Raw genomic sequence first — 24,123 nt, forward strand, 5'->3', positions numbered from 1 at the left:
CACCCCCCCCATCCCCGCCACTTTCCCCCCTTGGTGTCCATACGTTTGTTCTCTACAAGAGTTGGGGATTCTAATTTAAATATGTAATTAAAGCTACTAAAAATAATAAAACATTTCACTATACAGTAGGAAAGTGGGATATATGTTTTGAGTAAAAAAGGAGTTTTATGCATGGTCAGGTTGAGATTAGATAGATTACACTTAATTGGGTAAATGGATTTTGTTATTAAAAGTAGACTGGTGCAGGACCAGACTTGGTTCCTCTTTGCTAAGAGAACAAGTTTACTTAGAATGCTGCTTCTGATAACAGATTGTATGAACTACCTTGCCTTTAACTGATCTGTATTTGTTCTTAAATATTCTATCTGACCAAATGTTTTTAAGAAAACTTTTTGATATTTTTGACGAACTTCCTATCAAACTTTAATTAAAGTTCTTTTGACTTCAGCTAGCTTTGGGATGCTTCAGAGGGCTCCTGAGGCACCTCAGAAAAAAAAATATATAAACTGACTAGAATTGGTTGGTATGCTAAATTACACGGAAAGCATTGTCAAATGAGTGATAAGCCTCCTCAGATTATACAGTATGAATGTTATTAATATAGACATTCTAGAAATTATATAAGGTTTCTGAAATTTGTATATGTCCTGGTATAATGTTATAATTTTAGTTATTGTAAAATGTTGCACATCACAACAGCTTGGATAAGCTTCTTTGCCAAGAAGAATTGTAATCAGATCTTTAACCTTGCCTTTTTAAGATTTTTATCATTCATAGGCAGCTAAGCTGATGCTTTGTAAAACTGCCACATCTTCAAGAAGAGTCATAGAAAGGCTGTTTTGACACAAACAGGTTTCTGATAACTTTTAAATCATACTGCTGAACTAGGTAAGATATTTTAAAAGTGTAATGGAAACTCTGATTTCATTAAACTGTTAGTAAAAAGGACTAATTATATAGGACTAAGTAAACGGATGAATATGGTTGTAATTTTTTGATTTTGCCTAAAATATTACTGGCTTTTAATCTGTGTTCATCCATATATAAGGAAATCTTTCCCCCTAAGTATAGTTATGACTCAGGCAGAAAGTTAAAATTAATAGATAGGTCCAACTACAAAGTAGATAACAACAAGGCTAAGGGGTTTAATATTCCCTGCCCAAGGCTGATCAATTCCATTCCACAATCACCTTTCATCGCCCCCATACAGCAGGAAGTAGCTAAGACCGGTTATTGCTCCTTTCCCCACAAGACTGTGGAATGGACATTGACAGTCGGGAACTGTAATAGGGAAGAACAAATCTGACACCATATTAGACCTGCTTCTTTTATTTTAACCTTTGTATTCTATTGCTTTTGCTACAAGTTCATCACTAAAGAGATGTTGCCTATAGCTTAAAGTATACATAATGGTCCATCTCAGGGAACCCTGTCCCCACGCTTGAATGTTAAACTAGAATACCTTTGTTCAGCTCACAGGGAACATCCTGACCCAGCCCACCTGTGAATGGCTGAAGGAAAGAAGAAATGAACATATCCCCTCCTGAGTCTGCCCAAAACCAGGAGATATTTGCAACAACTTATAACCTATATTGCCTTTTTGTTATTTCTTGGATTAACAGATGCGTGACTGAGCCTCGGATAAAATAATATATAGTTCCATATAAGATCAATGATTGTAATAGTGAAACTCTAGATATGAGAAGAAGCAATGAGAGGGAATATTTTCCTGGACCATAAGAGGCTAGTAAGACAGGAGGTCTGGAGAGTTTTGGCACTAAGGCCTAGTCCAGTGCTAGCACATTGAGTGACGTACCAATGAAACCTTTGCCAGACCTGGGAATGAGCGTTCCTAGCACCATGGGATGAAATGGTCATGAAGTGCCCCCAAAACCATAGTCAAATTTATGACCATGAAGGGGCCCTGCCAGCTGAAAATTGACACTTTCCATCTACCTCTCCACTGCAGCTGCTGACCTTCAACACCCCCTGAAAGGAGTTCAGGGTGGAGATCAGGAATGAGGCACTCCGTGCTCTGGGAAAAACTGGCAGAACAGGCCTTCAGATAGATATTTTCAGAAGACTTTACGAGCCCAAATTCTTGCATCTTCTCATTCTAGAAAAGCATTAAAATCACTAATGGTGACATCTGCTTTGGCCATTGAGGAGAGAAATGCATCTGGAAGTAAAACTGGAGAAGCCACCAGCCATTCTCAAAGCAGTGTCTGCCGGAATAATTGTAACAAGCAGGACCCTGTGGGTAACTCTCTCACGTTTATGATTAACCTCTCTATCTGAACCTTTATTCCTTTTCCTGTTCAAAACTTGTTCTTCTTCAAGATTGAGGGGTATCAAAGAAAAGGGGGAATTGTAACTGAGCAGGACCCTATGTGGCCTTCCCGGGACAGGCCTTCCCCCATATCCTCTGCTTTAGCTCCTCTCTGAAGTACCTAGATAATAGTATTTGATGCAAATTTCCTGAGTTGTTTTGCGATGTGAATCCACCCCCTCCAAATGGAAGAACTACTTGCTGACCATAAGCACATAGCCCAGGCCTCCTGGAGCCTAAGGACTGACGTTAACCCCTGTGATGCTACTCTGCTGCCTCACCATCAGCCAATCAGAGAACTGTGTACAAGCTGATCACTTACCCTGCGATCCCCCTTCTCCTGGCCTTTAAAAATGCTTTGCCAAAACTCTTCGGGGAGCTCGAGACTTTTCAGGGCATGAGCCACCTCGTCTTCTTGCATGGCCTTGCAATAAACCTTTCTCTGCTCCAAACTATGACGTTTCAGTTTGTTTAGCTTCACTGTGTGTAGGGCTCACGAACTTGCATTAACATTTCTTGTTTGTAGAAAAAGGCTACTAGGCCTCCTGAGTTCCAAAGAGCAGACTCAAGCAGTTACCGATTAGGGGAGTGAGGGAATGCAGAAACAAAGGAAAAGCAGTCAAGAAACAATAGTTCAGCAAGAAAACAGAGCGCTAGTTCCTCTTCGAGGGGTATACATAACAATCTGGTATATATCTTTGAATTGTTCTGTAGAAACTAAGAACCCCATCCACCCAGGTGGGGGATGGTGACTACATGCTGACCACAAACAGTAGACCCCAGACTGGTTGGAGTCAGAAGGTTGATTAAGACGCCAGAAACATCACCACCAACCAATCAGAAAAAAGTCCATGAGCTGCAGCCCTCACCCCAAATGTTGCCTTTAAAAACCCTTCCCTGAAAGCCATCAGGGAGTTCAGGTCTTTTGAGCATGAGCTGCCAGTTCTCCTTGCTTAGCACACTGCAATAAATGCTGTACTTTCCTTCACCACAACCGGGTGTCAGGAGATTGGCTTTGCTGTGTGGAGGGTGAGTGAACCCAAGTTCCGTTAGGTAATACTAGTGACAAATTTTATTCACCTTTCATTTTTTCCTAATTAAAATTTTTAAAAATAATATTTAAAATAATATAGCCAAAATATTATCATTTCGACATATAATCAATATTTTAAAATAAATTTAGATATTAAAATTTTTTTTCATATGAAGTCTTCAAAATTGATTGTGTATTTTACGCTTACCACATGTTTCAACGCAGTCCAGACACATTTCATGGGCTCAGTAGCCACATGTGGCTAGTGGCTACCACATTAGACAATACAACTGCTGAGTTTATGCCAAATAGTAGAATTGCTGGGTTATAAGAGCTGCGCATTTTATTTCTCTTTTTTTAAGATATAAATGTTTAATGATATGAGTAGATAGCTCAAGGGCAAGCAAATTTGATCAGCCCTTTAGAAATTAAAGAGTAGTCTTGTAAGCATACGGGAGGAAAATTTTTCTTTCTCCCCTTCTAGGTTCTTTGGCTGGCTTAATAATTTAATTGACACAAGACATTAACAGGAGAAAAACAAACAAAAGTTTATAACACATATACATGGGAAAGGCCCAGTAAAATTGAGTAATTTCCCCAATTGGCGCAAGTCCTCACCTTAAATACCATCTTCAGCTAAAGACAAAAGAAGATGGGTGGAGTAGGGGGACAGTCACTTTGAGCAGTTATCAAAAAAAGAAAAACACACAAAAACACACAGTAAACAAAAGGAACATTGTGCTGCATTGATAAGAGTTTTAGAGGTTTGGTCTTCCCCCCTCTTCCTAGTAGAGGGAGGGAGATACCCTCACAAAGGGTGATTTCCCTTATATATAAAAATATCTTTACAAAAGGGTAACTTTTACAGTACTTAGTTTCCAGAGCTTCTCTTGTGTCTCAGTTTCTTAAAAATAACCAGTTTAAAATGATCCTTGTGCCCAAGAGGCATATTTTGGGGTGGCATATTCTGCTCCCCTAAATAGGAATACTAAGTATTGACAATTAAAAACAAACTTAAAATATTCTTGATGTAAGCACAGTAAATAAAAAACTGGTCAAGTGAGGATGGAGGAAACATGTTTAGTCTAGTGGAAAGAAGTGACAGGCTTAGTTTCAAACACTGAATTAATAAAATTTATGAATTTAATTTCATAATGCAGTATTAAGGTTTTAGCATAATTGACTTCACAATGGCTTTACTTAAGGAATTAAAAAATATAATTCTGTCCTTTAGTAAAAAAGGTCATCTGGATTAGCAATAGATTGAAAAAAAAATTGCAATTACTTTTTTTCTAGTTCTGACCAAAATGTAAATTCTGTGTATATTTGCAGAAGATATTTTGGGTTCATACTTTTGTTTCCATGATAAAAATATAAACCACGCTTAAAAGAGGTTCATGAACAAGGAGCTCCCCTTGTTCTAGGTCTTGCACAGAACGCATTAAGAAGATTCTTAAATAAGGTGAAAGCAAGATGTTCCAAGATTATCATTGGAGGAGGAATCTCCTCAGGGAAGAGGCAAGATTTACCTTCCCCCAGGAATATTTCACTAGTGACTCCGCCATTGTCAGTACAGCTGACCTGCATGGTCCTGCTTCGCCCAGCAACACTCTGGCACAGGGGTGGGGAGGAGTTGAGTCCAGAGCACTCCTCCCAGAATATTCCAACGTCTAGAAGAGAAAAGGCCAGGTGTTCATAAAAGAGACAGGTGGGTTAACGTGACACCTGTGTGCTGTGCAGTGTGGCAGATTTATGCTCCACTTACTGGGCGCTGTCATCCTCTGCTTTGTGTGGACGTGTGTATACAGCTAACCCTGTGCCTAGGGCATCTAATCTCATCAAGACCAAAGCCCAAGAAGATGAGCTTCAGATACTCAGTGCTTCCCGGCCCTGCTCTCTGTGTTCACGCGTCTCCCGTGAGCAATGACCTCCTTTCCTCCGAATGGTGGACACCAGGCAAGCCTCCTGTTACAGGGAAGCCCACCCACTAACAAGGTCTCAGCTCTACCCTACAGCTCCAGCAGGACCCTGTGGGCAGGGAAGTGACTGTGTATCCAGTTAGTTCCTTCATTTTTTTCAGTACATATGTGTTGAATGAATAAGTGATATGAAGATAAGTAAGAACCTGTTCTGCGCTCCAGGAGTTAAAAATTCAACGGAAGAAAACACGTACACAATATTCCTCTTGCTGCAAGGGAGATTGTGCGGACTTTTATGATTGACACAATGCTACGGGCAATGAGGGCAGGAGAGAGGTGCTTTCTACTTTGCATAGCATTGAGGATTGTTCCACAATTTAATTTAATTTTAGTTTTCATGTGAAAATGCACACGAATGCAATAAGTTTTTTAAAATGCTAAATTTAGTAAGCAAAGCTCATCAGGGAAAAAAAAAACTACACGGTCACCTCTAAACTTTAACATGATGTAAAGAGCCTTAGCATTAATTTTTTTTCTTTTTCGTTATAAAACCTATTTTTATTTTTAAAATCAGAGAAGACAGCGCTTCCCGCGTTTCCTGCCTCCGAGGAACGGGGTATAAAAAACCCCACTCACGTGCCCAGTCCTCACGCGGTTCTCCCAACTAAGAACCCGGGCCAACCTGAGGAAGCAGAGAGAGGACGCACGCGGAGTCCAGCCCTCCGCCCAGACCACGGAAACGCCCTGAGGGTGTGCTGACCTCTGCCGGGTGGCCCGAGGCGCCTGCAAGAGCAGATGTGGGCGAGGCGGGCGAGGCCCATGAGGCCGGCTAGGCGGGGATGCGCTGGGCGGGGCCTAGAGGGGCGGCCCGAGGGGCGTGGCGCGCGGGCGCGCGGATGGGCGGCCCGAGGCCGGGCGGCGAGGTCCTCCAGCGCCACCGGCGCAGCGCAGTGCAGCGTAACGCCAGGCGAGGAGCGTACCGGCGCGGCCCAGCACCTTCCAGCGTCCTCGGGACCAGGCGCTCGCTGCTGGTAACTAACTCCCTACGAGGTCCCTGCTCGGCTGTCTGGCTGCAGGGGAGGAAAGGGGAAGGATAGGCTGGAGGGAGGGAGCCGGGTCTTAGCCAGGACCCCGCTACTCCGAGCCGGGTCAGCTCCGCCGGGGAAGGGGAAGCGTAGCCGGGGCAGGAGAAAGAGGACGCGCGGTGGGAATCGGTTTCGAGCTTGTGCGCCCGGGGCCGGGGATGGTGCAGGGCGACGCTGCCTCGACCCTACTCTTCCGTCCGGTCAGGGGAGCCTGGGGCTAGGACTCTGGTTCCCAGTGTCACCTGGAAGCCACTTTTTCTGGTCTCTTTCCCCCTGGTCCACGTAGCGAGTAGGAGCTTAGGAATCGGAGTTGGCGGCTGCGGGCGTGGATAGTCAGGGAGCGAACAGTTAATCATTGTTGTCCCTTCGGGCCAGAGGCTTTAACTTCATTTAATCCTAACTGTGGCCCTGCGGAGAAGCATTTATTACCCCCATTCTACTGAAAAAGAAGCCTACTCCAGGATAATAAATGACTCACCCTGGGGCAAACCACTGGAAAAGAGACGCTACTCAAGGGCTCTGAAGCCCTCACGCGTCTCCCCATCTTCCTGTTCCCTCTCTATCCTTCACGCCGAGTCTAGGAAACGCGTGCAGCTGAGTCTATGATGAAACAGGTGATTCTTCTTAAACTCATTCTACTCCCTTCCTCGGTGTCTTTTTGGTTTTGTGTTGTTAGCACCCAATTTCTGATTTAAATGTTTCCAATTTTTGTTTATTAGCTTTTAAGGTGGAAGAAGCTCTCGCTCACAGCTCTTTTCCCCCCTTGCAGCCCTTTCTCTGGACGCCGAGCAAAACACAGGCACCCCTGCCTGCTACACACTTCTCATCTTTCCCGTTGGATGAGGTCGCTTGTAGGTCCAGCCTCGGCCTTAGGGCTGCCCGGTTGGAGGTGAGTCTTGTATCACCTGACATCCTGCACACCCTTGGCTTTGTGATTTCTTTTGAGAGAGAAGAGAATCTTCATTTTAGAATTAGTAGGACAAGAGGCAAATTGGGAAGATATACAGTGTTCAGAGAAAGCATGGTCTGCATCTGGTGAGGGGTAGGTGAGGCATCTGGTCAGGGACTTGCATGCTCCTCTGGGGCATTCTGCCCCCCTTTTAGAGCTGTTCTGAAAGGCAGATTTGTTTTATAAAGGGGAGGAGGAGGGCTGAATGGTTGTTAAAGATCAGTGTAAATTACCTGCTAGGAACCCAGGCAGTTCCAATCAAGCCCCCCTGCCAGAGGATTTGGTAACAGATTTCAGTTAGGGCAAGAAGGAAAATGCGGGCTCTGTGGCTCTCTGCTGTCGCTTAATGGATTTTTTGCAGGCCTTCAGGATGGTAGTTCTGGGAAGATTTTGAGTTCTCAGAAGTGGCTAACTCCTCTATGTTTAAAAACAATGTAATATACGGTGAATTTACTTTTACTCAGTTTTATTGATAGATGAAAGAAGTTTTGTTTGTTTGTTTGATTTCCCTGTTTCATGGTGAGGGTTTAAAGGTTCCTGTCAGCTCCTCTGCCTTTGCTTCAGCCTGACCTTGGAAAGAGCCTTCTCAGCCTTGGCCCTTCCATTCTTCATTAATTATAGTTCATCCTTGATTAATTATAGGACTGCTTCAAGTCACTAGTTACTTCTTTTCCATTTGCAATTTAGTCGCTTAACGCTAAGGAAAATTTTTTCTTGAGAACTATCAACTATTTACAAAATGAAATCAACAGATTTACAGGCACGGAGCAAGTAATGTGTGGGGAGAGCTAAATGGACCTTGATTGGTCCCAGATGACCTGCAGAGGACCTGCCAACACCTGGGTGGGTATCGGCCATTTCCTCCCTATAACTGTGCAGGAATTCTGGCCCAATGTGACCAGAGCTCCCCCACCCAATAACTGAAAAATCTTTATTAAAAAATATGTAAAAAGGGACTTTAAATATTGGCTCTTTTTTTTTCTTTTTTAAAACACAAGAAATCAAATCACATTTGGTTCATGCTGCATCATCTGTTTTCAAATCTCTTAGAAACTGCTATACCTGGTGATCACATTCTCAAGTGAATGAAAAATTCTGACCTATGATGTATATATTGTACATTTTTCATGAAATGAGGTGGTAGGAAACAAATTAATACTATTGAAAATGATCTCTTCTGAATCTCAATTTCTCTTTTCTATGAAGTGTACATTAGTGTAGCTGCATTGAGGAAAGTAGTCTTTTTTGGGCCAACCAAGGAATTTTGTTACTGTTTATTCATGGTACTAGCTCAGGATGTCAGATGCCTTACTCCCTGCCTTAAAAAGGGAGTTCCCAAATGACTATTCTTGTAAATCTGGTCTTTCTCCTGGGGCCCGTCTGTACTTTTAACCACAATGGCTTTGACACAGGAGGCATGGCTTCAGGTTGTCATATGTCCTTTTGCCTATCTGTAGCAAACGCATGTACGCTGAGACCAGAGTTTCTCAACTTCGGGACTTTTGACATTTTTGGCCAGATAATTTCCTGTTGGGATTGTCTTGTGCATTGTAAGATGTGTAGCAGTGTCCCTGGCTTGACTCACTGGATGTCACCAGTCCCCTCTGTCTAGGTTTTTTTTTTTTTTTAAATTAATTAATTAATTAATTTGGCTGCGACAGATCTTAGCTGCGGCACGCGAGCTCTTTGTTGTGGTGCGCGGGCTTCTCTCTAGTTGTGGCACTCTGGCTCTAGAGCACAGGGGCTCAGTAGTTGCGGCGTGTGGGCTTAGTTGCCCCTGTGGCACGTGGGATCTTAGTTCCCCAACCAGGGATCAAACCCGGGTCCTCTGCATTGGAAGGCGGAGTCTTAACCACTGGATCACCAGTGGAAGTCCCCCCTCCATCTAGTTATAACAACCAAAAATGTCTCCAGACATTGCCAAATGTCCCCTGGGGAACAGAGTCACCCAGTTGAGAAAAACATGCACCAATAGTTAAAATGCTCTAGATGTTTATTAACTAAACTGTATACTAAACACAGTTAACTTTAAACTTCTAATGAGTAGAGAAGCTATTGGTAAAGTTTAAACATCTGACATTTAAAATATTTTTATAATAAAGATGATTAAACCAGTGTTCTTCGTGAATGGCCACGTGTATTCTGCCAGGTTTTATCGCCAAAGAAATCTCAAGTGTTTGATGCAGCTGTCAAATTTCTAAAGTTTAAAATGTGGAAGCTAAAACGGGGTTATACAGCAGTTTTCATTTTTCTCTTTAGTGTGCTCATTGTCTTTCAGTTTTTTTTTAAGGTGATGGAGTATCAGTGGACCATGGTTATTGATTTGAAAAAATTGACACAATCCCTAATATTAGAACAACAAACAAAAAATTTTAAGCAAAAATTTTAAAAGAGAGACTCAATCTAAGTCATGTTCAGAGTGGAATTTAGTTTTAAAAGAAATTTAAAACTTTTTGCCTAACAGCAATAACTAGGACAACCATGTGTTTCTGTAGTCTGAGATGTCCTAATTTTATAAAAGAGAATGCTAAGTAATATATGATATTGCTTATCAGAAGGAAAAATGTCCTGCAAGTATAATCCTCTTTTTTTAGACCATGGGAGGTTGAAAACATTGCCCTGGTTATAAACGATGCATCCTTAGAGAAATCAGACTCATTTGTAAGACTCAGGACTGGCTACATAATTTGTGGGGCCCCTTGTTTAAATATTATGAAGAATTTCAGGGTGGCGACAGACAGCTGAGCGCTAAGCAGAGCTCAGGGTCCTGTGCAACGGCACACAGGAAACTGGCCCTGGTAAAACTCTGTCCATAGCTCAAAAGAGGATTGTGGTTACAAATGCAAATCCAGAGAAGTGTTCCTGCTGCCATGAAGCACCCAGAATTTCTGATTCTTTGATTGTCCAAATATTTCCAGTCAGGAGTCTATGTGTATTTGATAAGCAGTGCACTAAATTTACTACGAACTTCCTCCCATGATTAATTTTTCTTTTGCTAAAGAGGGAGCCAGATAGTTTGCGAGGGACCTGGGCACCTGCACCTGTTTACTCATTGAACAGCTATTTACTGAGCACCTGTTTGATGCCAGGCATTGTCAGCTCTGGGGCTACAGCTGTGAATGGGATAGAGGGTCCCTGCCTTTATGAACCATTTAGTCTAGTGGCTGGTTGGTGGGGGGCAGGGGGCTGACTAGCACATAGTCACACAGGCAATCACAGTCATAAGTGGTACTTCAGAAAAGCACAGATGTCCAGAGAACATTTAACCTGGGGACCTAACCTAGTTTAGGGGAGGGAATTACTCAGGGTAGGTCCACCTAAAAAGAGACATTTAAAATGAGGCCTTAAAAATTAGAAGGAAGTAGTCAGGTGAATTAGGGTTTAAAGTTCCAGGCTGAAATGGTTGAGACCAAGGAAGGAACGTGGCTTGGGATGAGGCCTCTTGGGTCATTTTTTGGACTTCGGACTTTAATGAAAAGGTAGGGAGATCTCATTGAAAGCTTTCAAATGGGAGATGAGATGATTAGATTTGGGTTTAAAAAATGATATCGTCACTGCTGTGTTTGGAGGGGTAAGCCCTGTTGGCATATACAGTGCCTTTGTGCAAACCAGAAAAAGGCTTCCCTTCTGGGTGGACCAATTAGAAAAGGTGTACTGTTTGTCTCACCAGATCAGGCCTAAAGGTAGCCCCCTGAGCCAGTCACTTTGTGTGGGCACAGCCTGTGCAGTCATATGCGGCTACCCTGGGGAGGGGGAGAATTGGGTGCAATAGTGCAAAGGCTTTTCAGGCACCCAGGGATAGAGGGGGGGCTTGGGAGGGAGGGAGAGAGGGAGAGAGACATTGAGTTTGTAGTTAAAAATCAGTAAGAAGGTAGTGACTATTTGGATATAGTTGATAGAGAGGGAGGTATCAAGGATGATTTAAAAGTTTGGCATAAATACCTGAGTGGGATAGGATGGTGAAACCATTTATGGTTGAAGGCACTAGAGGAGGAGTGGGTTGGTACAGGGTGGGAGAGGGAAGGTAATTCCATTCATATCTGTTTGCTTGTGAGACGTCCAGGTGGAGTCAGGGAGTAGGCAACGGGAACTCCTGAAAGAGATCTGGGGTGGAAATGACATGTTTGGGAGGTATTGCATATGAAAAAGATCCTCCAGTGCTCCGCTAGCTCAGTCTGTCAGAGCATGAGATGCTTAAAAAAGATCATCCAAAGAGGGGTGTAGAATGAGAAGCAGAGGGGGCTGGTCCTGGAGAGTTTGATCATTGTGCTCGGATGAAGAGGAGAAATTGGTTAAGACTGAGAAGCCAGGTACACCTGCGGGGTAGGGAGGAAATATGGGGTCTGTGGCCCACTCTTTGCTTGTTTCTTTTTGACTTGTTTTTTCAAATTGAGATTGAAGAAACTTGAACGTATTCTGATGCTGTTGGGAAGTTTCTAGCAGAGATGGGAGAGGCTGAGGATGTGGGAGTGAGAAGGCACCCTAGGTAGCCTCAGGATGAGACTGGTCACTAGAAAGACCAAGTAATTAAGAGGGTTGGAACTTTTCAGCCCCACACGGTGACCTCTGGGAAGGGGAGGAGGTGCTAGGGATTGGGTTATAAAAACACTGGAACAACACCGTTTGGAGAGCTTCTGGGTTGCTGCACACATCAAGGTGCTGAGCAGGGGTAGTCTGCCGGGAGGAGAAGCCAGGAAGCTCGGCACCCGTTCCCCTATACCTTGCCCTATGTATCTCTTCCTTTTGGCTGTTGCTGAGTTGTATGCTTTCTAATAAACTGTAGTAGTAAGTAAAGTGTTTTCTGGAATCCTAGCTGTGCTAGCAAATTTTTGAACCTGGGGTTGGGGTGTCATGAGAAACGCTGAATTCACGGAACCCCCAAATTTATAATTTGCCTGGGCACCCCATTTGCAGCTGATGACTGAAGTGCGGGCAGTCTTGTGGGACTGAGCCCTTAATCTGTGGGGTCTGGGCTGACTCCAGCTAGTTCGTGACAGAATTGAACTGAATGGTTGAGTACCCAGTTGGTGTCAGAATTGGTGGGCGTCAGGAGGAAAAACCCCGCATTTGGTGTCAGAAGTGTTGTAAAAAGCACCTCAGCCCCACGTACCTGAAATAGCCTCTTACTACCTTTTTTTCAAATCATTTCCCACCTTTCACCTTATACTTTTTTTTTTTCTTTTTTTTAAGATGATTAACAGCAGGATTTGCAGTGTTTGAGAATCAATTGAAATATGACTTTATAGCTACTTTTTAAAATTTATTTATTTTTATTTATTTATTTTTAGCTGTGTTGGGTTTTCGTTTCTGTGTGAGGGCTTTCTCTAGTTGCGGCGAGCGGGGGCCACTCTTCATCGCGGTGCGCGGGCCTCTCACTATCGCGGCCCCTCCCGTTGCGGGGCACAGGCTCCAGACGCACAGGCTCCAGACGCGCAGGCTCAGTAGTTGTGGCTCACGGGCCCAGTTGCTCCGCGGCATGTGGGATCTTCCCAGACCAGGGCTCGAACCCGTGTCCCCTGCATTAGCAGGCAGATTCTCAACCACTGCGCCACCAGGGAAGCCCTCACCTTATACTTGATGACTAAAGGCATTAATGCTCACCTGAGAGCTTATTTTGATGGACATCAAGGCCCCTGGGGTGGGGGGGAGGCTTCTGGAGGGAAAGGGTCTTCCCAGGCTCCCTCCTCAATGTGCAGGTACATGTCCAAGTTCTCAGTGTTGACTATACATTAGGAACACTTGGGAGCTTTAAAAATTCCTGCCACTCAGGTCAAACTGCAGACCAATTCCATCGAATCTCAGGGAGGGGGATCGGTATTCTTGGAAAGCTCCCCGGTAGTTCCAACATGTGTACAGCCAAGGTTGAGAGCCACTCCCTCGGCTACCAGACCATTTAAAGCCATTCTGCCCCATTGAGCTCCAGCCTATTACCTGGAATTTACTGTATTTGCCTATTGTGTAAGAACAATTAGGTTGAGACCATTATGAACGAAATAGATTGGCATCCAAAGCAGGAGGCAAATGACGATTCTGTGGGGGTGTTGAAGGAAAGTATAAGACCTTCTATTTATAATTTTGTAAATATTTAAGAAGGAAACCAAGCTGTCTTAATAAAGTCTGTGTTGCCATTGGTGCCTTCTGGATCTGCTATCCTGTGCGAGGAGTGTGATTTCCTAAGGAGGAGGAGGAGGCTGGGATTCCTCGCCCAGGTGGGGCCCTCCTCACCTCGCCCTTAAGCATATTGTGAAGTGTTGCAATTTGCCAGTGACAGGGTATCATTGAGTTATGTAGTTGTTTTATCAACACAAAGGCTTTAAATCACGGCATCTCTCAAACAGTGAACTGAGACTTAGCTGTGAGTGGGTTACAGGTGTCCTGAGATTTGATTCTCAGCCACGGGAGCTGAAGTTGAGCATTCGCCTCGTTGGATGTGTGTCAGGGCATGAGAGAGAATTGCAGCTTCAGGTGGTGGATGCTTTACCATCCTTTATAATGCTCTGGGGAGGGAGCGTGACCATCTTCGCACCACTCAGCATCCCTGGTTCTCTTCCCAGCACCCACCTAAGAGTGGTTGAGTTTACAGGTGTCTGCATCTTTTTTTTAACAAAAGACAAGGTTTCCAGATTTGCTGCCCTTTCCCAGTTTTGCTGTGCCTGTCAGTAGTTGCAGCTACTTTGGAGAGCAGGAACAATCCAAGATAAGTGTGAAATTCTCACAAGGAGAGGGGGAGTGACTGCTTTTCAGAAGAAATTTATGCTACAGAGGCATTTGGAAATAACCATTTGGAAAACGTTTGCATTAGGATGTGAACATGTTGCCAAGAAATATGGTAGATTTGTGAGTTATCAAAACTCTCCCCTTCCCAAAAGAAAAAACTTTTTATTTTTATTTTATTTATTTATTTATTTAAAATTAATTAATTAATTAATTTTTATTTTTGGCTGAGTTGGGTCTTTGTTGCCGCGCACGGGCTTTGTCTAGTTGCGGCGAGCGGGGCTACTCTTCGTTGTGGTGCGCGGGCTTCTCATTGCGGTGGCTTCTCTTGTTGCAGAGCACGGGCTCTAGGCCCGTGGGCTCAGTCGCTGTGGCTTGCAGGGGCTTAGTTGCTCCGCCGCGTGTTGGATCTTCCCGGACCAGGAGTCGAACCCGTGTCCCCTGCATTGGCAGGCGGATTCTTACCCGCGCCCCCTGCAGTGGAAGCGTGGAGTCTCAACCACTGGACCGCCAGGGAAGTCCCAGAAAAAACTTTTAAAAACTTGGAAACAGAATTGTCTACCTGTTAAAATGTTTTAGGTGAAGAATATCAGTAAGTTTTGAATCTATTTGTTGAATTTATAAAAATGTGACACCTGAGACTAATTGCAAGAACGACTGATTGAAACTTTACCAGTTGAATCTCATCAAGGAGCTTTTTATAATTGGTCAATAGACAGAAAAGTATCAAGATTTGGGAAGCAGAGCTAAGTGTGTTCTGCTGTTTTTCCAGTGTATCCCTGTCACCCCAGACAGCCATTAAAGCAAAATGTTACAGTACAGTGAGCTTGGAAGCAGTCATTCAAGCGCTGGATCACAAAGTAATTGGGGGTTTTCAAAAATAGTGAAGCATATTTAATATATTGCTTTCATTACAAATATTAATAAAAATTTGTAGTGAGCAAGAACTCTTGTGCCCTAAGTGACTAAGCTAATAGGTTTTATTTCCTCTTGCGCCACCTTTTTGTTTTGTAATGCACATCATTTAAGGTACATATGTACAGTAGTACATGTAATTATTAAAGAAATATACATATATTGAAGGTACTTAAAGCTTTTACTCTTAGTATTTGTAGTAAAAATTTTGCAAGCTTATCATTAAAAACTTTGAGTCAAACTGCTGTGTCTCTCCTCCCCCCCGCCACACACATAGGACAGTCTGAAAACTTGCTTTCCTTGTAAACTTTAATCTAAAACTGCCTCTTTCCCATGATACGCTCCTGTAGCTCACTCAGTGGAAAATAAAACTGCTATTAGAGTAAAAATAAGTGCTCAAACTCTGGAAGGAATTGAATGCTGTGTCTTGTTTCCCTTGAAATGTGTACATTAAACTTCCTTTAAACAAGCCACTTTGAACACTTTAAAAAACAAGCACAAAAAGCCATGGAACTTCAAGAAATCTTGTCGTCAGCCCTTTGCTCTGGGACAGGTAAATGCTTTAAGTCATGTGGCTTCCCTTTCACTAGCCACGTCATTGCTGTTGTCCGTGCACCCGTACAAGCCAGTTTGGGTATTTTTGGCAAGCAGAGATTGGTGGAGGGCTGCAGTTCTCTGGGCAGGTGAAGGTTAAAACGCCAGTCCAGGTCAGCTGTGTCCTGTCTTGGAGCTCTGATTGCCTCTCCCGCAAAAGGTTGACTTGAGGCACAGGGTGTCAGACATTCCAGCAGGATTCAGCTGACCATCATCATGTTGCAGTCAGGTAATCACGAATTTTCTGGAATCAGCAGCTGGACCCAGTAATGCTCCCAGGGCACCATCCCAGGCTGTTCGACTTGCCAGGCTTATGTGTCCTTTGGATGTAAGCGTAGGACGTGCCTCTAGAATATCCCTAACCCATCCACATAGACGGAGCATCCTGATCTCATCTTTGTCCACTCTGCTCAAATGCCCTGTTAATCAAAGTCATTAGCTTCACCCAGGAAGATCCAGTTCTAACACTCCTGCTAATTAACAAAACCTCTGGTTTGCAGTGAAAATACCTGAAGCACTCGTAGTAGCTGCCACTGGAGTGCGGCTGTCCCAGGAATGTGTTCCTGTTTAGGGCTCTTGACCTCTCTAGCTCCCAGGTATAGATGAAAACCAGCACATTTACATCTTACTGGCTCTGCTGAAGTATTTTAAAAGTACACTGTAGTCAACCTAACAATATTGTGTTGATTGCCTTTTATCAGAGAACTTGCAAGTTCCCTGAAAATAGGCATGGCTATAAAAATACAAGATTTTCAGGACTTCCCTGGCGGTCCAGTGGTTAAGACTCCACGTTCCCAATGCAGGGGAACCCTGGTCGGGGAGCTAAGATCCTGCATGCAGCACAGCACGGCCAAAAAAGGAAAAAAACAAACAAACAAAAAAACACCAAGATTTTCAAACACATGCACAAATCAAAATGAGTGCCTTTGAACACCTTGTTTGGTATCCATGAAAGCAGGACCCTGTGGAGCCCTCCCAAGTACAAAGCCTTTCCATGCCCCACCACTTCTTGTTGTAGGGAAAAGATTTTAGCCTCCTAGACCTTCCCTGAGTTCCAAAGGTCAGATTCAAATAGTTACTACTTAGAGGACGGAGGGAATGCAGAAACAAAGGAAAGGCAGTCAAGGAACAAATAGTGCAGCCATCAGTCAGGGGGCCCTGGTTTCTCCTGAAGGGATCTCTAATCTCTTTTACGGGAACTAAGGCCCCTCACCCAGGTGGAGGGTGGTAACTTCAGGCCTGTGGGCCCCAGACTGGTTGGAACCAGAAGGCTGATGGTTGAGATTGTTGGAACACCACCCTGTTGCCTCACCACCAACCAATCAGAGGAAGGGCACACACCCTGCAGACCTGCCCCCCAAAGTTTGCCTAAAAAAAACTGTTTCCCCAAAACCGTCGAGGAGTTTGGGGTTTTTTGAGCATTGGCAGACCCGGACTCCTTGTCTGGTGCCTTACAATAAAGGCTGAATTTTCCTTCACCATAACCCAGTGTCAGTAGATTGGCTTTACTGTGCACAGATGCATGGACCCAAGTTTGGTTCTGTAACATCCTTAGACGTTTCTGGTTTTTTTGAGGATTAGCCTCTGCTAAATTGGACCCATTAGGAAAGAGACCAGTGTTTGATGGTAGATGTGATTTTGGAACATGGTGAAAGTCAGCGTTACAAGGTAGATTGATCATGCTTAGTAGTACCATTTTGGGGAGGTGGGGTAGGGAGGTTAAAAATAAAGTGTAAATGTAAGAAAATAATACACTAGATTTCTTGTTGGGCTCATATAGAGACTTTTTTTTCTTTCTTTTTTTGGTTATGAAATTTGACCTGTATTGAAAGGGGATGGAAGAAAAGAAAAGAAGCGAAGTTTGATGGCCATTAACCACACAGGAATCAGATTTCCCTTTTGGGTTTGTATGGCCGGCCCTTCATATCTCCCCCACCCCCATTCCCCTCCCCCACCAAATTGAGTTGAGGCAAAGCAGTAGAGTGTAAAAACGCACATTCTGACAGGGTGAAGTTCAGGGTGAACGCTCAGCCTTTCCGCTCACAGTTGACCCTTAGAAAAGTCACTTGTGCCCCTGGGCCCCAGCTTCTTCGTGAGTTAAAGAGGAGAGTGGGGCTTGGGACTAGCTGGATTTTTTATGGTTGTAATCTGCTGCTCTAAAATGTGTTCTTGGTCAAATTTGAGAAATTCTGAATACCCTGTCCCTTGTACCTGTCTTTAAATATTCATGGTGAGCATTACCATCTTGAGAGCTATTAGAAGGAAGAAGCCTGGGAGTACAGCATCTTGTCCAACTTTCTTTCTGACCACATTTCTCATAATTTATTGGACCACAGGATCCACCTGACCCCCACAACCTAGTAACTGCCCACCAGAGCTGGTGTTTCTAGCCGGACTAGATGCATTCTCAAGTTTCTTGCAGCTCTACAATGGATGAATTGTTTCCAAAATAGTTTTCTACTGTATTGACCAAGCCTATAATTTCCCGCAGAAGGCTCAGCAAGTAACCTTTGTGTGAACTCTTTGAGATCAGGAAGATGCATTATTTGTGATTGTATTTTTCCCCTAGAACCTATATGATAGGTTTTGTATAATAGCTTTTTGTATAACACAGTGTTTTGTATAATAGCTGCTTGTGTGGAATTAAGTGTATTCAGGTATTTGTCAATAAACTTGAGATACAGTTTCTTATTTGGGGGGCGGGGTGTCTGAAAAAAGTTAGATAGGAATTAAAGATTTGAACAATGTCCAGATGAGGAAATATAAACAATAATAATGAATACATTGCTAATGTTCATTGAAGGCTCATTATGTATCAAGTATAGTGTAAGTACATTACAGGTTGGCTCACTTATTCTCTATAAAAACTAATGTATGTATGATCCTTAACCCAAATAAATTGCTTAAAATTATTATTTTTTAACATCTTTATTGGAGTAGAATTGCTTTACAATGGTGTGTTAGTTTCTGCTTTATAACAAAGTGAATCAGCTATACATATACATATATCCTCATATCTCCTCCCTCTTGCGTCTCCTTCCCACCCTCCCTATCCCACCCCTCTAGGTGGTCACAAAGCACCGAGCTGATCTCCCCACGCCACACAGCCGCCTCCCACTAGCTATCTATTTTACATTTGGTAGTATATATAAGTCCATGCCACTCTCTCACTTAATCCTTTGTCAGTTGATTTATTTACAGATATTTTCTCCCATTCTGAGGGTTGTCTTTTCATCTTGTTTAGGGTTTCCTTTGCTGTGCAAAAGCTTTTAAGTTTCATTAGGTCCCATTTGTTTATTTTTGTTTTTATTTCCATTTCTCTAGGAGGTGGGTCAAAAAGGATCTTGCTGTGATTTATGTCACAGAGTGTTCTGCCTATGTTTTCCTCTAATAAGAGTTTTATAGTGTCTGGCCTTACATTTAGATCTTTAATTCATTTTGAATTTGTTAGGGAGTGTTCTAATTTCATTCTTTTACATGTAACTCTCCAGTTTTCCCAGCACCACTTATTGAAGAGGCTGTCTTGTCTCCATTGTATATGCTTGCCTCCTTTATCAAAAATAAGGTGACCATATGTGCGTGGGTTTATCACTGGGCTTTCTATCCTGTTCCATTGATCTATATTTCTGTTTTTGTGCCAGTACCATACCATACTGTCTTGATTACTGTAGCTTTGTAGTATAGTCTGAAGTCCGGGAGCCTGATTCCTCCAGCTCCATTTTTCTTTCTCAGGATTGCTTTGGCTATTCAGGGTCTTTTGTGTCTCCATACAAATTGTGAAATTTTTTGTTCTAGTTCTGTGAAAAATGCCATTGGTAGTTTAATAGGGATTGCATTGAATCTGTAGGTTGCTTTGGGTAGTATAGTCATTTTCACAATGCTGATTTTTCCAATCCAAGAACATGATATATCTCCCATCTGTTGGTATCATCTTTAATTTCTTTCATCAGTGTCTTATAATTTTCTGCATACAGGTCTTTTGTCTCCTTAGGTAGGTTTATTCCTAGGTATTTTATTCTTTTTGTTGCAGTGGTAAATGGGAGTGTTTCCTTAATTTCTCTTTCAGATTCTTCATCATTAGTGTATAGGAATGCAAGAGATTTCTGTGCATTAATTTTGTATCCTGCTACTTTACCAAATTCATTGATTAGCTCTAGTAGTTTTCTGGTAGCGTCTTTAGGATTCTCTATGTATAGTATCATGTCATCCGCAGACAGTGACAACTTTACTTCTTCTTTTTCCAATTTGGATTCCTTTTATTTCTTTTTCTTCTTTGATTGCTGTGGCTAAAACTTCCAAAACTATGTTGAATAATAGTGGTCAGAGTGGGCAACCTTGTCTTGTTCCTGATCTTAGAGGAAATGGTTTCAGTTTTTCACCATTGAGAATACCCATTGGCTGTGGGTTTGTCATATATGGACTTTATTATGTTGAGGTAAGTTCCCTCTATGCCTACTTTCTGGGGGGGGTTTATCATAAATGGGTGTTGAATTTTGTCGAAAGCTTTTTCTGCATCTATTGAGACGATCATGTGGTTTTTATTCTTCAATTTGTTAATATGGTGTATCACATTGATTGATTTGCGTATATTGAAGAATCCTTGCATTCCTAGGATAAACCCCACTTGATCATGGTGTATGATCCTTTTAATGTGCTGTTGGATTCTGTTTGCTAGTATTTTGTTGAGGATTTTTGCATCTATGTTCATCAGTGATATTGACCTGTAGTTTTCTTTCTTTGGGACATCTTTGTCTGGTTTTGGTATCAGGGTGATGGTGGCCTCGTAGAATGAGTTTGGGAGTGTTCCTTCCTCTGCTATATTTTGGAAGAATTTGAGAAGGATAGGTGTTAGCTCTTCTCTAAATGTTTGATAGAATTTGCCTGTGAAGCCATCTGGTCCTGGGCTTCTGTTTGTTGGAAGATTTTTAATCACAGTCTCAATTTCAGTGCTTGTGATTGGTCTGTTTATATTTTCTATTTCTTCCTGGTTGTGTCTCAGAAGGTTGTGCTTTTTTAAGAATTTGTCCATTTCTTCCAGGTTGTCCATTTTATTGGCATATAGTTGCATGTAGTAATCTCTCATGATCCTTTGTATTTCTGCAGTGTCAGTTGTTACTTCTCCTTTTTCATTTCTAATTCTATTGATTTGAGTCTTCTCCTTTTTATTTCTTGATGAGTCTGGCTAATGGTGTATCAATTTTGTTTATCTTTTCAAAGAACCAGCTTTTAGTTTTATTGATCTTTGCTACTGTTTCCTTTGCTATTGATTCCTTCTAGAGGATTTTAAATTTCATTTATTGTGTTGTTCATCATTGTTTGTATACTCTTTAGTACTTCTAGGTCCTTGTTAAACGTTTCTTATATTTTCTCCATTCTGTTTCCAAGATTTTGGATCATATTTACTAGCATTACTCTGAATTCTTTTTCAGGTAGACTGCCTATTTCCTCTTCATTTGTTTGGTCTTTTGGGTTTTTACCTAGCTCCTTCATCTGCTATGTTTTGCTTTACTTACTGTGTTTGGGGTCTCCTTTTCGCAGGCTGCAGGTTCATAGTTCCTGTTGTTTTTGGTGTCTGTCCCCAGTGGATAAGGTTGGTTCAGTGGCTTGTGTAGGCTTCCTGGTGGAGGGGACTGATGCCTGTGTTCTGGTGGATGAGGCTGGATCTTGTCTTTTTGGTGGGCAGGACCGTGTCTGGTGGTGTGTTTTGGGGTGTCTATGACTTTATTATGATTTTAGGCAGCCTCTCTGCTAATGGATGGGGCTGTGTTCCTGTCTTGCTAGTTGTTTGGCATAGGGTGTCCAGCACTGTATAGCTTGCTGGTCGTTGAGTGGAGCTGGGTCTTAGCGTTGAGATGGAGATCTCTGGGAGAGCTTTCGCCATTTGATATTACGTGGAGCTGGGAGGTCTCTGGTGGACCAGTGACCTGAACTTGGTTCTCCCACCTCAGCGACTCAGGCCTGACATCCGTTTGGAGCACCAAGACCCTGTCAGCCACACGGCTGAGAAGAAAAGGGAGAAAAAAAGAAAGAAAGAAAAATAAAGTGAAATAAAATAATTAATATAAAAAATAATTATTAAAAATAAAAAAGTTAAAATTAATAAAAAAAAGAAAGAAAAGAGAGAAAGAAGATAGCAACCAAACCAAAAAACAAATCCTCCAATGATAACAAGCACTAAAAACTATACTAAAAAAAGAAAAAATGGACAGACAGAACCCTAGGACAAATGGTAAAAGCAAAGCTGTACAGGCAAAATCACACACAGAAGCATACACATACACACTCACAAAAAGAGAAAAAGGGAAAAATATATATATATCGTTGCTCCCAAAGTCCACCTCCTCAATTTGGGATGATTCGTTGTCTATTCAGGTATTCCACAGATGCAGGGTACATCAAGTTGATTGTGGAGATTTAATCCGCTGCTCCTGAGGCTGCTGGGAGAAATTTCCCTTTCTCTTCTTTGTTCGCACAGCTCCTGGAGTTCAGCTTTGGATTTGGCCCCGCCTCTGCGTGTAGGTCGCCTGAGGGCATCTGTTCTTCACTCAGACAGGACGGGGTTAAAGGAGCAGCTGCTTCGGGGGCTCTGGCTCACTGAGCCCGGGGGGAGGGAGGGGTACAGATGCGGGGCAAGCCTGCAGGCGGCAGAGGCCAGCGTGACGGTTGCATCAGCCTGAGGCGTGCCGTGTGTTCTCCCCCGGGAAGTTGTCCCCGGATCACGGGACCCTGGCAGTGGCGGGCTGCACAGGCTCCTGGGAGGGGCAGTGTGGGGAGTGACCTGTGCTCGCACACAGGCTTCTTGGTGGCTGCAGCAGCAGCCTTAGCACCTCATGCCCGTCTCTGGGGTCCGCGCTGATAGCCGGGGCTTGCGCCCATCTCTGGAGCTTGTTTAGGCGATGCTCTGAATTCCCTCTCCTTGTGCACCCTGAAACAATGGTCTCTTGCCCCTTAGGGAGCTCCAAACCTTTTCCTGGACTCCCTCCTGGCTAGTTGTGGTGCACTAGCCCCCTTCAGGCTGTGTTCACGCTGCCAACCCCAGTCCTCTCCCTGCGATCCGACCTCCGAAGCCCGAGCCTCAGCTCCCAGCCCTCGCCCACCCAGGCGGGTGAGCAGACAAGCCTCTCGGGCTGGTGAGTGCTGGTCGGCCCTGATCCTCTGTGCGGGAATCTCTCCGCTTTGCCCTCTGCACCCGTTTCTGCGCTCTCTTCCGTGGCTCCGAAGCTTCCCTCTCCCCGCCCCATCTCTGCCAGTGAAGGGTCTTCCTAGTGTGTGGAAACTTTTCCTCCTTCACAGCTCCCTCCCACTGGTGCAGGTCCCATCCCTATTCTTTTGTCTCTGTTTGTTCTTTTTTCTTTTGCCCTACCCAGGTATGTGGGGAGGTTCTTGCCTTTTGGGAAGTCTGAGATCTCATGCCAGCGTTCAGTAGGTGTTCTGTAGGAGTTGTTCTATATGTAGATGTATTTCTGATGTATTAGTGGGGAGGAAGGTGATCTCCACATCTTACTCCTCCACCATCTTGAAGGTCTCCAAATTATTATTATTTTAACCAGCAAAGAAGCTGAAACTTGGAGAGTTTAAGGCCTTATGAAAGCGTGAGTTGGTGGATGATGGTGTCCAGTGTTTGAACTGGGTAGTCTGGCTTTAGAGTTGAAATCATTGCTACCAGACTCTCCTTCCTCTCACATGTAAACATACTGGAGAAAATACTGAGCCACTAGTAACCAAAGAAATAGAAAAGGAAACCTCTCTGATGTATCATTTTACAGTTACAGTAGGTCAAAAATAATTATACAGTATATGAATAGGTAACACATAGTTAAGATAATTCTAGAGTAAATATAGAGAAAATGATACTCAGATATTAGGGTACTCAGATATTTACTCAGTATAAGTAAATACTATAGTCCATTTGAAAGGCAATCAAGAGCCATAGAAATTTATAGATTTTGATCCAAGAGTCCTCCTGGAATTCCAAGGAAAAGCAAAGATACAAGTATATTCAAACATGTCCATAGCTCATGTTTATATCAGTATAATTTGGAAATAACCTTTAGTATCCAGCCACAAGGCACACACTAATTGGGGCAGAAACAGTGAAGACATTTTGATATCCATTGAATGAAAAAAGCAGAACAGAAAACCGAATCCCAGCTGCTGTCACATCTGAGCACAAATGTAAAACAGTCGTGCCCCTGGATAGGCATCAGAAAGGAACACGTAAATGACATGTAGCTGGACTGAGACTCTAAACAGCTTTTCGTTTGTTCAGAGATTATTGTTACCGTCATGCTTTGCAAACCTGTCAGTATTTAACTGGAGCTTATGTTGGAGCACTGGGGCCATTTTATCTCAATTTACAATTAAAAACAATTCCTGAAGTGAAAATTAAAAATTCACATATTACAAAAGTGAATAAGTACCTCTCTCCCCCTCCTCCCAGACTAAAAGATGATCACTAAATGGTTTTGGGTACGTGCCTCTCAGATTTTTCCAGTGCATATTTACGATATGTTTGGAGGCTTCTTTTTTTAATGGGTTTATTTTTTTATTTTTATTTTTTTTAATAGCTACTTTATTTATTTATT

At 43.0% G+C, this 24,123-nt stretch overlaps 1 protein-coding gene across 5 annotated transcripts in view; it reads left to right on the forward strand.

Moving 5' to 3' along the window:
• Positions 1-6,156: 6,156 nt before the first annotated feature.
• GCNT1 (glucosaminyl (N-acetyl) transferase 1) overlaps positions 6,157-24,123 on the forward strand; it is a 58,360-nt gene continuing 40,393 nt past the window's right edge. For 2 of the 5 annotated variants that reach the window (XM_082401461.1, XM_082401465.1), the window contains exons 1-2: positions 6,157-6,312; positions 7,136-7,255. The gene's annotated coding sequence lies outside the window, so the exon portion shown is untranslated. Of the gene's footprint in view, positions 6,313-6,942; positions 6,981-7,135; positions 7,256-24,123 lie in introns of all 5 variants that reach the window. The other 3 variants (XM_082401462.1, XM_082401463.1, XM_082401464.1) reach the window with 3 other exon arrangements.

Source organism: Balaenoptera borealis, assembly GCF_965194805.1.
Source record: "Balaenoptera borealis genome assembly, chromosome: 8".
Taxonomy (NCBI): Eukaryota; Metazoa; Chordata; class Mammalia; order Artiodactyla; family Balaenopteridae; genus Balaenoptera; species Balaenoptera borealis.